The following is a 12,947-nucleotide window of genomic DNA, read 5'->3' as shown; positions in this document are numbered from 1 at the left end:
TCTTGAGTACCAAACAGATCACCCCTCCTCTCACCCCGCCCCCCCCCCCCCCCCCGTTCCACCGGGCTGAAGAATTCTTCCTGAATTCTGTTTGTAGATATGTGATGCGGGTTTTTTTCCCCCCGTTCTTTTCCGCGATAGTCATTTTACTTTGATCTCTTAGCAGCCGAACCGTTAAACGTAAGCATGCTCATAAGCCAGGTACAAGGCGGGCAAAGCCTGCGATTTCTAGGAGAAGGTCACAACCCAGATTTTTTTTTTTTAAATAACTATCACAATGAGGAACGGCATCGAGCTACAAAAGGAATAGTTATAATTTATGCCTGACTTACTTCAGCGGAATATAGTTTATTTATAAACTGCTTATGGCAAACTCTGTATGCCCCTGTTCTGTGCATGTACTGAACTGTCTTCTGGTAAATTATTTAAATTACACCTAGCAGTAATTCCTGAGGACTTTCATACTTCATTTTCTCTATTAATGTAACAGGGAAAAGCTGCTTTGCAAGGATTGCTCCAAATTCCCCAAGTGTGAATTCTAAACTCTGTATGTGTTGCATTATCCCTGTCAAAAAACTTGTCTTCTGCTGAAATTTATTACTGAAGTCTCTCCACTAGAGCTACTCATTGAAGCCTTACAGAAACCTCATACATGATTTAAGCAGCTAACAGCAGCGAAAGAAATAGGTCAGGTAAAAAAAAAAAAAAAAACCCCGAATTTAAGCTACCTTCACTTATTACTTATGCAAGATTATGCATAATTTAGCACACTGCTGAATATGCAAGGACAGAATAATTGTTTACCAAAATATTTACTCTGTGTAGGTACCTGTGTTTTAGTGAGATAAGGTGATTTCTCAGTTCTTGCAAATCATTTTGGAGCCAAAAAAAAAAAAATAAATAAAAATAAGTTTTCGATCGGGTCGATAACTGCGTGACATTCCCCGTAAACAAAAATCTTGTTTAAAAACTGAATTCTAAGAGGATCTCCTCAAATTCTCCAGAGGACACTGCAGCGGAGGCAATCCATTTAGATAGGATTTCTTCTCTTCTTTTTCTTTCAGTCACCACAGTCCTGCAGTCATAGATCTTATCAATCATCTATTCATTCGATTGTATTTACTAAGCGCTCGCTGTTTGCAGAGCACTGTACTAAGCGCTTAGCTATCTCGCCTAGCTCCTAGAGCGGGGATTGGCACAGACTAAATGCTTAACAAGTACAATGCTATTAACAGAACTATTATAACTACTAATAGTAATGATAATTATGAATGAGTGGCATTTATTGAGCACTCACCGTGTGCAAAGCACTGTACTAAGAAGCAGTCTGGCCTAGTGAGAAGCAGTGTTGCCTAATGAAGAGGCCGGGCCTAGGAATCTGAAGGACCTGGGTTCTAATTCCGGCTCTGCCACTTATCTGCTGTGTGTCCTTGGGCAAGTCACTTCACTTCTCCGGGCCTCGGTTATCACGCCTGTAAAGCGGGGATTGAGACCGTGAGCCCCGTATGCGACAGGGACTATATCCAACTCGATTTGGTGTATCCACCCCAGAGCTCAGTACAGTGCCTGACACATAGTAAGCACTTAATAAATACCACGGTTATTATTATTAACACACAGACCCATCTCACAAATGTTTTTCTCTTCCCAATAGGAAGAGAACAAGCGCTTTTCTCCCTTTTCTTACGCTTCGTTTCACGATGCACCAGGTCGCGGTATTAGGCAATGGGCAGGACAGAGGACAGGGTGCATATCGGAGAGATATCTGGGGCGACACACTGCCCTTTACGCCGCTCTGGGTGATGCAGCGGCCTCTTTCTAATATGTTTGCTGTGGGCTCTCTACGCTGCTTGGCTTCATTATCCTGTAAATCTACAAAAATCGCAACCCTGCCTCCTGATTGGGAGGATTGTCCGCCCCATAAAAAGCCCCGTAAATCGAATTAAATGACCCCTTGCGCGGGGCAGCGTTTCCCAGATCCAAATCAGCTGAAGAAGAAGCGTGACGCGATACCCACGTGGGAGGGAGCTGGGGATGTGCGGAAGCCAGGCGATTTGAGGTCGACATCTGGGGGGATTGGAGACGAGGTTCCGGCGCGAGTCAGTGTTGCAAATCAAATCCCTCAGAGCTGTAGAAGGCACCTCTTGCTGCTAATAATAACTGTGCTATTTGTTAAGAGCTTACTATGTTCTGATCACTGTACTAAGCTCTGGGGAGTGTACAGGTTAATGAGAGCGGACGCGGTCCCTGTCCCATATGGGGCTCACTTTCTAAGTAGGAGGCAGAACCGGTTTACTCGTTTTCATGTCTGTCTCCCCTCTTCTGGACTGTGAGCCTGTTGTTGGGTAGGGATTGTCTCTATTTGCTGCAAATTGCACCTTCCAACCGCTCTGCACGGTGCTCTGAACATAGTGAGTGCTCAATAAATACGCTTGAATGAATGAATGAATGAACAGGTACTTAATCCCCATTCTACAGGTGAGGAAACTGAAGCATCGAGAAGTGAAATGACTCACCCAAGGTCACACAGTAGACAAGAGGCAGAGTCTGGATTAGGACCCACGTCCTCTGACTCTTAAGACGTGTGCTTTTTCCTCAAGCCATGCTGCTTCTCTACCACTGCTCCTACTAGACAGGCTGGAGACGGAACAGAGTTTATAATTCACTGGAGGTAGACTTTTGAACCCTGAATTAGCAGAATCCTAGGTTGTTGACCCTGAAGTGTTGAGGGAGGAAGAGCCAGTTCCTAGGGAATGGACTGAGCATCGGCGATCCGATTTTAAAGCACTCAATCGGACCTTCCCCACCCTACATCTCACCTCGGTGATCTCTTACTATAGCCCAGCCTGCACAATCCTCCCCTCAATCGTCTATCTCACTGCCCACCTCCTTCCCACGTTCTCCCCCTAGCCTTGGAACCCCTGCCCCTCCATATACGCCAGACCACCACTCTCCACCTTCAAATCTTTACTAAGGTCACATCTCCTCCAAGGGGCCTTCCCGGATTAAGCCCTCTTCCCTCCAGGTTATATATTATAAATTATTTATTCATATTAATGTCTGCCTCCCCCTCTAGACTGTAAGCTGAGAATTCTGTTCTATTAGCGCCTCCCAAGCACTTAGGACAGTCCTCCGCACTTATTAAGTGCTCAATAAATACGAGTGATTGATTGAGTGATTGACTGGTTAAAAAGTGGAATTTGCATTTTCCACTTTCTTGAATTTTGTCTTTTGTACATTCTCTAGTTCCCTGCTTGCAGGATCTGAGGTTTAGGCTAAACTCTCCTGTTTCGACCCTCAAACGTTTATTCCCAAGAAATACCGAGAGGATAGTTGAGCTATTTGAAAAGTCTTTGCATTCCTCTAAAGAAATGCGCTTGGAGAAACATCAGCAAATGAAAAATATTTTATCCATTATAAACTATATCCACTCCTCGGTTAGCTGAACCCAGGCTCATCTGAGTAAATCCCAAAATAATTCAGACCACTGGATTAAATCAGGAGCCTCCCGACCTGAGCCAGTCAAAATCAATTTGGTTCAGTTAACCAAAATTTCACTGTTTTAAACTCATCTCCCTTCTGAATTTGGATGATGAGCTTTCTACTGCATTATGTCTTTTGGAAAAACACTATTCATGAAGTAAAAAAATTTCCATCAAAATACGTGATGATTTGTAATTCATCCTTAAGGAATAAATATCATCACCTCCGTCACTCTTGGTTCCCGGATAGAGTCTGTTACACAAATATGAATGGGTGTCTGTGTGTGGTGCGTGTGTATGAGTAAAGCATGTCACGTATTAAGTGTACTTTCCAAGTTCATTTTTACCAAACCCACATCCGATATACTCTAAGACTGAGTCCTGATTATCCTAGTGCTTAACATGATTTTGGCACATAATAAGCACTTATTAAATAGTACGATTATTATTAGCATTACATGACACGGCATTCTACACACACGTTATTTTTACATACATGCCTGGTTTTCTTTAATTGAAACTTCAGAAAAATCATCACTGAGAACAGGCTCCAACAAAGCTGATGTAACAAAACAATTCATCTTGACCTCCCAGATTAGTGAAGTTAATTAAAGGGAGATTTAGCACAATTTCACTGCTAGATGATCTGCAAAAACAAAGTCACTGATCATTAAAACATTTTCAGAATCTGCTAGAGTGTTCAGGAGATTACTCCTACTGACTTTCCACGGTTTTTAATGGCATTGGTTAAGCGCTTACTCTGCGTCAGGCACCGTACTAAGCACTGGGGTATATCCGGGCTGATCAGGTTGGACACAGTCCATGGCTCACATGGGGTTCACAGTCTTAATCACCACTCTAAAGATGAGGTAAACTGAGGCACGGCAAAGTTAAATGATTTGCCCAAGCTCATTCAGCAGACTAGCAGCGGAGCTGGAATTAGAACCCAGGTCCTCTGACTCCCGGGCCCGTGCTCTTTCCACCAGGCAGGCTGAGTTAAACACATATCTGTAAACCAAATACATCTTTCGAACACAAGAAGATTTCTTTTATGAAGAGCCGGCAGCATTTTCATGATGAGATTTCAAGATACTATTTCCTCTTCCGGTTGCTCTGGGTCTGATAGAAGATTTCTTGGCTTCGGTCTCAGAATTTTGCAGCAAGGGATATGAGGGTTACTTCAAATAAGTAGAGAAAACCATCCTCAGCGAAAGAGCCCGGGCTTCGGAGTCAGAGGCCATGGGTTCGACTCCCGGCTCTGCCACTCGTCAGCTGTGGGACTGTGGGCGAGTCACTTCACTTCTCTGTGCCTCAGTGACCTCATCTGTAAAATGGGGATGAAGACTGGGAGCCCCACGGGGGACGACCTGATTCCCCCGGGTCTGCCCCAGCGCTCAGAACAGTGCTCTGCACCTAGTAGGCGCTTAACAAATACCAACATTATTATTATAGTTTGTTTGGACTACCACCCAGAGAGTAGGTAAGATTAAGGTGTTTCCACAGGATTCCAATGAAAAACACCATTCCTTTTCACACAAAAAAATCTTCTTCAACCATTTAGTCTGGGTTGTCTGCAAATGCTCTGGATAAACCGATTGTTTGTATTTTTCAAATAGCAAGCGCCACAGAGGTAGCACGGCAAAACCACACAAGGTGGTTAAACAGCTTATGAATTAAACTCCATATAAGCAAATTTCTATGTAAGTAATTTATATTGTACGGTAAACTTGTAGCCAACTAGACCAGCAAATTAAAACATTAATCACATCTGTAAAATTTAGGGCCTCGTGCGTACTGAAAAAAAAAAAAAATATTAGGGAAATACATTTTCTTGTATTGCTGAAATAAATATTGCACATATGGAAGCCGGTCTAACCCTTCTCATTATAGCGTGGATGAAGATGAACATTAAGGCCATATAACATTTCTTTCTGAATTAGTCGATAGCTCATTTCGGAAGGTAGACCCATGTGCAAATCAGATCTGCAATCCTTTTCCCCTCGCCGCTGAGGCTTTTCATCACTGTTAGGTAACCACAGCGATTATTCCATAGCCATAGTGATGAGATGGCAAAACAGATACAAGCTTTCTCTCCAGCATTAAGCAGGTCGTAAGCCGCGGTAAACTAACTTGCCCCGAAATTATCAAGCGCGCCGGGGCTCCTCGGCCTCGGTCCCAGAAATCCGGATCGCCCTTCCACCCCCTCCCCGTTTTCTGTCTCTCGCACATTTTTACTCGGCCCTCCTCTTCATAAGAGCAGTTCCGCTGCTTCGATTTACGGCGCCGCTTAAACGGAGGGTGAGGTTGCTTTTAGGGGTAGGATCGGTTTCGGCAACGTATTTTAAACTCTAAAGGATGCGCTTTCCCCTTCACCGACCGCCTAACAGAACGTGTACCGTCTCTCGCTCCGACGGAAACCTCGACTTGAGCGAACTGGGAAGTTGAAACCGCTGGACCACGCAACGATGCTCTCCCACAAGTGTTACGGAAATCCAGGTGTCATCTCTCCACCCTAAAAGGAAAGACCTCAGGAGGTGGGGCGGCCTAGCAGGAAAAGTCCGGGCCACGGCAAGTCACTAGCGTCTCTGGGCCTCGGTTTCCTCCCTGACAAAATGGGGGTAAAATTGATTTATTTTTAACCTAGAGAAGCAGTGTGACCTCTTAGAGAAGCAGTGTGGCCTGTAGGAAAGAGCTCTGGCCTGGGAGTCAGAGGACGTGGGTTCTAATCCCGTCTCTGCCATGTGTTTGCTGTGCGACCTGGGGCACGTCACGTAGCTTCTTTGTGCCTTAGTTACCTCATCTCTAAAATGGGAATTAAAGCCCGCTCCCTCCTACTTAGACCGTGAGTCCCATGTGGGACAGGAACCGTGTCCAACGTGATTAACCTGTATCCGCCTCAGTGCTTAAAACTGTGCTCAGCACCTAGTAAGCACTTACCAAGTGTCATAATAATAATAACTACAGCGATAATCATAATAATGGATGCCGAGCTCTGTGTAGGACAGGTACTGGTTCTGATCTGATACACTTGCTGAGTATCCTGTTACGGGCAGGGAATGTGTCTGCTAATAGCAATAACAAAATAATGGTATTTGTTAAGCGCTTACTATGTGCCAAGCACCGTTCCAAGCACTGGGGGAGGTACAAGGTTATCAGGTTGTCCCAGCGGGGGCTCACAGTCTTGATCCCCATTTTCCAGATGAGGTAACTGAGGCACAGAGAAGTCCGTTGTACTGTAATTTCCCAAGCGCTTAGTGTGATGCTCCGCACATAGGGAGCACCCAATAAAAACCATCAGTTGATTGGTTACCAGGCAGTAAGCAGTTAGTAAATACCATTATTATTCATCAGAGAAGGTGGGTTTAAGATTCCTTTCGACGAGGGAGATACTTAAATGCACCCACGAGAATCTGGTCATGTGAGTCTGCTGGAATTCCCCCCTAAGCACCCACAGATGTCTCTTGCACCCTGGGGGAGGGGGGTGGGGGGTGTCTGTAATCATGGCCCATCAACTCCCAATCCAGGCGCAAAGGGTCCCCACGCAATTTCCGGTCTAGGGGAAAATTCCAAGGACATTTCTCCGGTTTAGTCTCCATCTGTCATTCAAGACCAGACCGGAGAAGCGTGGGCTCGTAGCTAATTTGGCCGGGGCTGCTCCAGACCAATGGCGAGCTGAAGAGGCCCACGTATCTTCCGAAACCGGAAAGATCATTAATCCACTTTCTCTCCACACAGGGCGTTCTCCCCGTGTCTTCGAGAAAGGGAGATGCCGAGCTTTAGCTGGCTATTTCTGAGTCCAGCTCCCGGATGGAGCCGAAAATAAAGGTTTTACTTAAGAGGTATAAAATTGTCCCCCCAGCTGTGAAAATACATTTCACAGATAGCATTTAAGATGACACTTTAGCCCTACGTGTCACCTGTGCACGACACAAGTCATCAATCAAACGGAGGTTTCAGTCGAATCCACAGAAACTAAAAGACACGTCAGAGGGGATTTTCAATGAGTCCTTAATCTGTATGCTTCCCCTCGTTCTGAATGTGCCTCTCTCCAAACGAGAGCACGTTAATGGCTTCATGAGACAAAGTGGGAAGTACCGTTCGGGAACAACGGAAGCTCTCCCCGAAGCAGACATTTATGCGAGCGAAAAATGGCCCCAAAGAAAATGGCAAACAAGAGGCTCTAAACCGAATTCGTTTCGCCTTTCCGGTCTGACGGTGCTCCTCTTCTGTAGAAATTATAGAAGCATTTCCAGATTCTCTAATGTCTGCTGTCAGAGCCCAGCGTTGACATGAGGAAATAGGAGAAACGTTTTGGGTAGCAACCTCGGGACCAATAGAGGATGACGAAGAGGTGGTGGGGCCTGGGAGTCAGAAGGATCTGGATTCTAATTCAGCCTCCGCCACATATCGGGTGCGTGACCGCGGGCAGGTCACTTCTCTGGGCCCCAGTTACCTCATCTGTAAGATGGGAATCGAGATTGGGAGCCCTATGTGGGACAGGGACTGTGTCCAACGTGATCAGTTTATATCTACCCCAGGACTCGGTACGGTGGTTGGCACGTAGTAAGCGCTTAACGGACACCATGAAAAAGTACCTTTAAGCACTGGATATTCACACCACCCTCTGCCCCACTGTACTTACGTGCATAGCCGTAATTCATTTTAACGTCCGTGTCCCCCTCTAGACTGTGAGCTCCTTGTGGGCAGGAAACTTGTCTAATAATGATAATAATAATAATGTCGGTAGTTGTTAAGCGCTTACTGTGAGCAGAGCACCGTTCTACGCGCTGGGGTAGACACGGGGGGATCAGGTTGTCCCACGTGGGGCTCACAGTCTTCATCCCCATTTTCCAGATGAGGTCACTGAGGCCCAGAGAAGTGAAGTGACTCGCCCGCAGTCTCACAGCTGACGAGTGGCAGAGGCGGCATTCGAACCCATGACCCCGGACTCCAAAGCCCGTGCTCCTTCCACTGAGCCGCGCTGCTTCCACCAACTCTGTCCACTGTACGCTCCCAAGAACTTAGCACGGCGCACTGCATAACGTGAGCACTCAATAACTACGGTCGACTGAAATGAACTGATCTTAGCAACTCAATGTTCCATCCTGGGAATCTGGAGTTTCTTTGTTCCTCTTCTAGACCCGTGATTCCGGACACTGTCGCCTCAGGGCTTTTACCCCCTCCTTTGCTTAAAGGGCTCAGAAATGTTGGGGGAAAAAAATGAAGAACTGGAAAGGCATAAACTGCAAGCCCCCCCATTGCCTCTTCATCCCCTCCGCCTCACCTAAGGCCTCAAATACTCACAGCCCCTGTAGCATTGAAATACACTTTTTACATCCCTAGTATTTCCTCGTATTCGCAATTCATTTAATTCATCCACGAGAAGCAGCATGGTCTAGTGGAAATAGCACTGGCCCAGGAGACGGAGGACCTTTGTTCCCATCGCAGCTCTGCCAACCTGTCTGCGGTGTGACCTTGGGTTAGTCACTTCACTTCTCTGCGCCTCAGTTCCCTCATTTGCAAAATGGGCATCCAATACCTGATCCCTCTCCCATTTACACTGCGAGCCCCATGTGAGACCTAATAATCGTTTCTCTACCCCAGCAGTTAGTACAGTCCTTCGCACATAAGTCCTTAGCAAATACTGGTATATTATTAATAATGATAATAACAGTGATAATAACATGTATTAAAATGTCCGTCTCCCACACTGGATCGGAAACTCCCCGAAGACAGAAATCGCGTTTACTAATTCTATTGTAATAATAATAATAATAATAATAATGTCGGTATTTGTTAAACGCTTACTACGTGCCGAGCACCGTTCTAAGCGCCGGGGTAGGCACAGGGGAATCGGGTCGTCCCACGTGGGGCTCGCAGTCTTCATCCCCATTTTACAGATGAGGGAACTGAGGCACAGAGAAGCGAAGCGACTCGCCCACGGTCACACAGCCGACAGGTGGCAGAGCCGGGATTCGAACTCATGAGCCCTGACTCCGAAGCCCGGGCTCTTTTCCACTGCGCCACGCTGCACTCTCCTAAGCACTCGACACAGGCATTCAAAAGATGATTTGGATAGTAATAATACTTTCGCGACGTTGTGCTGAGTAGGTGTCAAGCACTGTGCTGAGCACTGGATAGACGTAAGATTATCAGATCAGACACAGTCCCTGTCTCCCATGGGGCTCACACTCTAAGGGAGAGGGGAATGCAGGTATCTTATTCCCATTTTTACAAATGAGAAAAACGGAGGCACAGAGAAGTTGAGCAACTTGCCCAAGGTCACACAGTAGGCACAGGGCAGGGCCGGAATTAGAACGCAGTTCCCCGACGTCCAGATCTGTACCCCTTCTATTAGGCCACGCTGCTACTTCTAGCAGAAAGCCTGACACAGCAAAGACATGTGTAACGGGAGCAAATCATTTCATTCTAATTTAAAACATCTCCGTACCTCATCGGCTGATCCGAAACCCACTTCGGCATAGCGAATATCGTGCATGACCTCTTTGTGACTGGGCAAATCCCGTGCTTCTGTATCAGAGACCACTCTACCGAGAAATCTAGGAATTAAGAATCTGTTCTGCTGGACTGCAAACCCCTTGAGGGCGCGGATTTTGTCTACCGACCCCACTGTAGGCTCCCGAGCCTCGACACAGTGCTCTGCCCAGAGTAAGCGCTCAAAAAATAAACTGAGTCACTGATTCAGAATGAGTCTTTATCTTCGCTCACCGAAAAAAGGATAGCGACTTCGAATAAACACAAGATGCCTAATTAGAACACTGGTTGAACGAGCGCCCGTAACATCAAACGTATCCGAAGAGTCCCTTTAATCGATTATCAGTTATGGATTAAATCTCTGGGTTTTAAAAGGAACAAGTGACTTTTTTTTTTTATCTCAGTTCGGTCACTGTCCCCATTCGTCTCCGGAGTTCCACTGGCCTCCTGATCTGTAATATGTTCTACGAATCCGCTTCATGCTTGATCTAAACAATACCGTAGCCAGAAACGCCCGGTGACGACAGTAGCCCTGGAGTGTGCTGCAGTCACTGTGGAGGGGAGCGGAGATATTCTGCCAAAACAGATAAAATGGGCAAATACGTCGGAATTGAATGGTCCAGCAAGCAGGGTTTCAGAGATGGATCGTGCCATCGGAGAACCGAAACGCGATGTAAAAGTCAGAAACGCTGTTGAATCCGTGGGCGAACCTACAGGCCTTTTGACTTTAGGTCTGGGCGGGAATTAGAAAAAACGTCGGAAAGCGTTATGGGGCTTTTGGTAGCCGCTCCATCGATACGGGATTCCCATTAATGATGTTGGCAGCTGTGAAGCGCTTACCATGTGCCGAGCACCGTTCTACGCGCTGGGGTAGATGCAGGGGAATGAGGTTGTCCCACGTGAGGCTCACAGTTAACCCCCATTTTACAGATGAGGTCACACGGAGGCACAGAGGATAATAATGTTGGTATTCGTTAAGCGCTTACTATGTGCCGAGCACCGTCCCGCGTGAGGCTCACAGTTAAATCCCCATTTTACAGGTGATGAGGTCACTGAGGCACAGAGAAGTTAAATGGCTCGCCCACGGTCACCCAGCGGGCGAGTGGCGGAGCCGGCAGTCGAGCCCGCGCCCCCCGACTCCGAAGCCCAGGCTCCTTCCACCGAGCCACGCTGCAATTCGAGGTGAGGTGTCTTAAGCGTTCCCTTTTGCCCGGAGTCCAGGAAAAAATGACCTTCTGTCCCACGGATGTTCACGAGTTATTAAACAGCTCGATAATGTGCCCCTTCCTCTCCCTCAGGGTCGGAGAGGGTTTCACAGAAACGTCGGGACTCAACGTTCCCCACGTGGGGCTCAGACTCTCAATCCCCATTCTTTACCGGTGAGGTAACTGAGGAACAGAGCAGTGAAGTGACTCGGCCGAGGTCACGCAAGTAGCTGAACTGGGATTAGAACCCAGGTCCTTCTGCCTCCCAGGCCCCGGCTCTAACTGCTAGGCTAAGCTGCTTCTCCACAGTAAAACAGGGAATGCAAAGAAGGGGCCAGTAAGAGTCCACCTAGGCAAGCTCAGGAGACAAGTCTTCCCCTCCAGGAAACTCCCAAAGAACTTCGATTTGCCACCTCCCGGGCTTCTCCGGAGACCAGGATGAGCAAAACGGGGTGTTAAATGGAGTCCTAGCTCCCCGGAGCACAGAGTCCTCTGTTAGAAAGTGCCCCGGTAATTCAGCGGCAAGTGCCCTAATGAAGAAATTAAATCACTTGCCTTTTTCTTGTCTCTTCCTTAAAGAGGTTGTGTTTTGTGCTGACAGTGCACAGCTGATAAAATAGCAATTTCTGAAAAGCTCGCTCACTTAGCTAGTCTCAGAACCCCTGCTGACATCACTGACATTTTCTCCAAATATGCAAATACCGTAAGTCGCTTTCTAAGATGCATGCACATATTTCCCAAAATGTTATTATTTTACGATCAACTAGGCATAAAGGCAGAGGCAGACGAGTTTCCAAGCTCTGTAACAGCCACACTCGTGAAATGATTTTTATTAAAAAAAAAATTAAAATGAGGTTTTGGTGGAAACTGTCAGAACCTCATAGATCTTGAAAGGTGAGTTATTCCTCGTGTGTGTGTGTGTGTTTGGGGCGGGGGGGGGGGGGGGGGGGGTATCTTCAGGCCTCCCCATCATATCAACATAAAAATAGGAGTTAAAAGCCCGTGAGCTCGGCGTACTTAAACATCTAGGCTACAACTGGCAATATTATTGTTAAACTAGGCACACAACTTGGGAGATTCAGGCCGGATGCGGCGAGCGTGAATACTATCTTATTTAAATGTCTGTATTAAGCACAACCGCTCTCTGCTAAAAACGGGGAAAAAAACAAACAAGTCATATTCATCAAAGTAATTGCGTAGGTACTTTCAGTACCAAAATGCCGAGGATGAAAGATTGAACTGCTAACGGCGGCGGTGACAGCCATGAATCATGGTAGGCGACTTCGGGGCCCTTTACCACCATAAAACAAAAGATGTAGATGAAAAATGCTGCAATTAAGTGATTTGATTTCTGCCCCCTTTTCCTCTTGCATCCGTGCATGGCTGCACAGCAAAGATTGATGGGAAAAATTACTCTACGTGATCTCTGACAGAGGCTTGGAACAATTCTATAAGGGGGAAACGTACAAATCAAACCAGCTTTCTTGTATTCAAACAAAATAATAACATAGAAAGCAAATACCTTAGCCTAGATCCGAAGCACCAAAATTTGCATGCACACATAAATTGCTGGGGAACATTCCACTCTCAGAGACCAGAGGCGTGGATTTTTTTCAGCTAGTTGGGTAATACCGATATCCGTTTAGATAGATATCCGATCGGGATCGGGGGTGGCGCCGTCCGTTGGTCTGTGCAGTGAGAACAGGTTACTGACACCAACTGGGGGAGGTGAAATGCTCTTAGCCTTTGGGTCGCTAAATTATCA

Source organism: Ornithorhynchus anatinus, chromosome 19 (genome assembly GCF_004115215.2).
Source record: "Ornithorhynchus anatinus isolate Pmale09 chromosome 19, mOrnAna1.pri.v4, whole genome shotgun sequence".
Classification (NCBI taxonomy): domain Eukaryota; kingdom Metazoa; phylum Chordata; class Mammalia; order Monotremata; family Ornithorhynchidae; genus Ornithorhynchus; species Ornithorhynchus anatinus.
This window is presented reverse-complemented; position numbering follows the sequence as displayed.